Source organism: Rhineura floridana, chromosome 6, assembly GCF_030035675.1.
Source record: "Rhineura floridana isolate rRhiFlo1 chromosome 6, rRhiFlo1.hap2, whole genome shotgun sequence".
Taxonomy (NCBI): domain Eukaryota; kingdom Metazoa; phylum Chordata; class Lepidosauria; order Squamata; family Rhineuridae; genus Rhineura; species Rhineura floridana.
The window spans coordinates 21,454,375-21,459,458 of NC_084485.1; the positions used below are offsets into that span (position 1 = coordinate 21,454,375).

General features: G+C 44.5%; 1 pseudogene; it reads left to right on the forward strand.

Moving 5' to 3' along the window:
- Positions 1–4,002: 4,002 nt before the first annotated feature.
- LOC133388105 (5S ribosomal RNA) lies at positions 4,003–4,120 on the forward strand (annotated as a pseudogene).
- The last annotated feature ends 964 nt before the right edge of the window (positions 4,121–5,084 follow it).

The following is a 5,084-nucleotide window of genomic DNA, read 5'->3' on the forward strand; positions in this document are numbered from 1 at the left end:
TTTCATCATTTGCATGCTTTTTGAGTTCAGTAGGATTTACTCCTGTGCAATCATGCTTAGGATAGGTGACGCTGACATGGGGGAAGGGCAGGGAGGGGAGGAGGAGGGCAGGAAGGGGAGGGGGGAGATTGGATGGGTGGGCACTGGGCAGAGGGGAAGCCCCTTTCCTTTTCAAAACGAAAACATTGTGAACATTCTTTTTCAGGGTTTCCCCCACCTTTTTATTCTACAGCAGGCACATGTAGCCTCCCACCCAAATTTAAACCAAAGCTGTCCCTGGCCACATCCACACTAGACCTTTATTTCACTTTAGACAGTCATGGCTTCTCCCAAAGAATCCTGGGAAGTGTAGTTAGTCAAGGGTGCTGAGAGTTGCTAGGAGATGCCCTGTTCCCCTCACAGAGTTTCAGTCAGAGTAGGTGACTGCTAAACCCCTCTGGCCACTGGAACTCTGTCAGGGGATTAGGAGTCTCCTCTCAGCACCCTTCACAAACTATACTTCCCAGGATTCTTCGGGGGAAGCCATGACTGTCTCACATGAAATAAAGGTCTGGTGTGGATGTGGCCGCCTGATGAGGCAAGCCCAGCAGCTGTGAGTCTGGCTTTTAGAATACTGACAGTTGGTTCTTAATGAGCATACCTGACATCATTCAGTTCAATGCAAAATTTCTTAAATTAATTAAAAATCAGCTAAGCATTTTTTTTAACTTTTAAACTGTAGAAGATGAAGGTCACAGTATGGAGCAAGGTCAGTAATAGGTTTACAGGTACCCTGTGAACACGGCTGATTTTTAATTTCAACAGATTATGAGAACTCTGACAGAAAAAAGTCCAAAAGTGGTCTGTTTCCCCCCCTCTTTTTACACTTTGAATTCTCGATTCTCTCTGACTGTTTTGTATATCGCCATGAAAATTTATAGGGTTGTTAAGCAAGCGTTTCTGAGTTCAGGAGTATAAGTTTTGTAAGGTTTTGTTTTGAAATGAGCTTATGGGAAGCATCAGAATGGCATGGGGGTTATTTTCAATTGAACATTGCGGAATGCGAAAAATCCATGCTGACTATAGTATACAGCCACTCTTGTGGCTGTATAATCATGGTTGATAAAGCTATCAATGACTGCTAGCCATGATGGCTATGCTCTGCCTCCATGGTTGGAGGCAATGTGCTTCTGAATATCAGTTGCTGGAAATTACAGGAGGGGAGAGTCCTTCTTGTGGGTTTCCCATTGGCATTTGATTGGCCACTGTGAGAACAGGATGCTTGACTAGATGGACTATTGGCCTGATCAACCCCAGCTAGCATAGTCACTTGTCAGGGATGATGGGAGTTGGAGTGCAACAACCTCTGAAGTCCCATCCCTGTTTTATGGTGTGATACCTTCCAATGGGGCCTTTCATCCATTAATACAAGTGTAGGGAACCAGTGGCCCTCCAGATGTTGCTGAACTACAATTCCCATCAGCCCCAACAGGCATAGTCAATGGCAAGGGATTATGGGAGTTATAGTTCAAAAACATCTGGAGGGCCAAAGGTTTCCCACACCTGCATTAATAAATGAGGAAAAGAGGTGAAATCAATTACACTTTTTTAAAGTTGCAGAGCTTAAGGTAAATGGCCTTTCCCATGCATATCAGTATCACCCCAAATCTCCTTCTGAAACTAATAATTTAAGCATGTACTTAGGGAAGGCAAAAAATGAATCACATTTCCCATTCAAGACATAAGGACTGTTAATTTTCTCTTGAATCAGTCAGCAAGAGGAAGGGAAAATGTCTATGCATCTGCACATCCTATTTTAACCAAACTTTGAAAATGAGGAGTGTCATCTGAGTAGTAAAAGAAGCTGTAAAAGTCATTCATGGAGTCTGCCATAACTTACTATGAATTCTACCTGCATACCTTAGCATTTTATATATCCCCCATGAGTAGTCTTTTGGAAGGATGATCTACAGCAAGCAATAATTATGTCTATAGAGGAAGCAAAATAATTCCCTATTCCATCCCTAGCAGCAAGTCAATAATGTCTTTTTGTTGCTGTTGTTGTTAATAGTAATAGCAATAAAATGTATACTCCATATTTATAAGCAAATGCCAACTCAAAGTAGCTTAAGTGCACAATCCAACTTGTATCTGCACCAGGCTGAGGAGAGTTGGATGTAGCAGAACCCTCAGCTGAGCCAGCAGGGCTCCGGCTCTGCTGGGCTGTGCCAGGAGAAGCCCCTCGCCATGGTGGACCCTGGCAGCTCAGCCAGGAGTCTGCTGGAGAAGCCTAGCCTGATGGAAAGGGTGCCGGTGTAAGCCCTGAAAAAGGGGCATTCCGGGGGCATGTTGGAGGAGGGGCCGAGGGGGGACTTCACAACACCCAACTTCTGTTCGAAGGGCTCCTGGGGCTCCCAATATGAGCCAAAGTTATGCCGACGAGAAACGGACAGTCTAAGAAAATAATTCTAATGGAAGACAGTGGGAGCGCTCACTCGCTGGTAGGGGTATTTGTGAAAGCCACCTTTTTCTTTTCCATTCATGTGTGCAGCTCCCAGCTGAGACGACGGTCAGCCGCCCAGGCCAGCTCCTGAACAGCAGATGGATGCCGCGGAGCTTCCCGCCAGCTCCCCTTCCACCGGCTTCCCTTGAATCGGATTGCTCTGTAAAACATTTTAGATTTAAGGAACAATGTGGAGAACTGGATTTAAGATTGGAAAAATGAGACCCTGATAGACGTGAAACTGACAGCTCCTGCCTTCCCTAGTAGGGAGACGGGATGAATGAGGTCCTTTTAGACAGATGCACAAGCTGAAGATACAGGAATCATGGTCCGTCATAATGGCAGTTATTTATTTATTTAAGCCATTTCTATACCGCTTAGTATATATAAAAATCTCTAAGCGGTATACAGAAGATAAAATACAAATATTATAAAAATATACAATAAAACACCTTGCCATTTGACTAAACACCTTGCCATTAAGATGCCGGTTACAGTGAGAACTTATTACAAAGGCAGCTACAGCTTTTTGAGTTTCCAGGGATACCATACGGGAACGATGGAGAAAGTCAACAGTCCTCCATCCCCCTATTTCAAATCACAGCTTATATTCTCTGTCACTGTGCTGAGACAGCTGTCACTAAACATCTCTCCCATGGGTAGCTGCCGAAACTGTAAGGCGGCAACCAGATTTCGAGGCCCCGAGATAGAAAATGGTCTCTGGTTCTAATAGATGAATAATAGTTGATAAGAGGAGTCAAGAGAGTACAATGGCATAGTTGGGAGCCAAATATTTCAATATTTAGAGGAGCAAAGCAGAGAAGTATAAGGTTATTAAGGTCTACCAGCCATGATGGCTGTGCTCTTCCACTATAGTCAGAGACAGAATGCTTCTGAAAACCAGCTGCTGGTAGCCACAGGAGGGGGAGCGCCCTTGCACTCAGGTCCTGCTTGGCTTCCCATGGGCATCTGCTTGGCCACTGTGAGACCAGGATGCTGGACTAGATGGGCCACTGGCTCTTCTTGTGTTCTTATGAACACACCCATTGTTTCTCCTGCGTGAGGGAAAGGCTGGAGCTCAGTGGCAGAGCATCTGCTTTGCATGCAGGAGGTCCCGGGTTCAATCCCTGGCATCGCTAGAGCAGGCTGAGAATCGCCGTTGTCTGAAACCCTGAAGAGCTGCTGCCAGTCAGTGTGGACAATACTGAGTTACATGGACTGACTCAGTATAAGGCAGTTTTCTAATATTCCTATGATCTTGTAGTTGTGAAGAGAGGCAGGAAGGCCTAGGCATAACCTTTTCTTTCTTTCTTTCTTTCTTTCTTTCTTTCTTTCTTTCTTTCTTTCTTTCTTTCTTTCTTTCTTTCTTATTACAGTTATATCCCACCTTTCCCACAAGGAGCTCAAAGTGGTGAGTATGCTCCCCCTCCTATATTAGGAGGAAGTCTACATCCAGCCTATAGTGCCTGGCTACAGTTTTTAAACATAGCTACTGTGATGCCCCAGCTACCAGCAAGAAGGTCTACAGCCATACTACCCTGAACACTCCCAATCTCTCTGATCTTGGAAGCTAAGCAGGGTCAGGCCTGGTTAATACTTGGATGGGAGACTGCCTGGGAATACCGGGCGCCGTAGGCTTAGAGGAAGGCAATGGTAAGCCACCTCTGAATACCTCTTACCATGAAAACCCTATGAATATACAAAAAATATTCATAGGGTCGCCATAAGTCGTAATCAACCAGAAAGAAGGAAGGAAGGAGGAGGGACATCTTGCTCCCCTGTCTGGTGTTTGCAGAGCTGTTACAGTGGTAACTTAAATGCCAGTAGCCTTGGGAAATAAAGGTGGGTGGGTGGTGAGCAGAGGTACAGTTGTCCAGTGTCTCTAGGGGGGTGTCTTAGAGGGTTCCAGCAGAGTCCCTATATCTCCAGCATCCTACAAGCCAATCAGCATAAAAGGGGAGTGTGTTAGCTGCTGAGAAGAGTCTTCTAACATGTTTGTCCTTGCCTGCTGATTAGAGCCAATCAAGAAGTTAGCCCACCACTGAAAAGACTCTTTTCAGTAGCTAAAAGCTCTCCCTTTCCATGCATATTGGCTCCTAGGGATGTGTGTCGTTGTGGAGAAGACAATAACAAGGATAGAGAAGCAGAAAGCAGTATTCAAACCTGGCCAGATTATTCTTAGAAGGTTGTTATCATCTTAGAAGAGGCATGGCTGTGACTATCAGGAAGGGGCACTGCACTTCCTAATTTGCCACTACACTACTGATAGGGAGAGGGAGTCTGGAGGCTAGTGGGTGGAGGAGAGAGGGATAGAAGGTATGTGGAGACTAGAGATGGGTGAGAATTTCAATTCAGTTTGCATTTCAAGCAGAATTTATCAAATTCACAATTTTTGAAACAATATGATAACCAAAACATGGCCCTCCTTCGAAATTCACATTTATTAGAATTTTGGGATGCAGTTCGCCAACTAAACAATATTTATAAAAATGCATATATTAAGGGAAAGTGTGCATAAAAATGAATACATGAGTGAAAAATACTTGCAAAAAGGCATGAAATGATGAGAAATGGGTTGCAAAAATGTGTACCTTGCCTACAA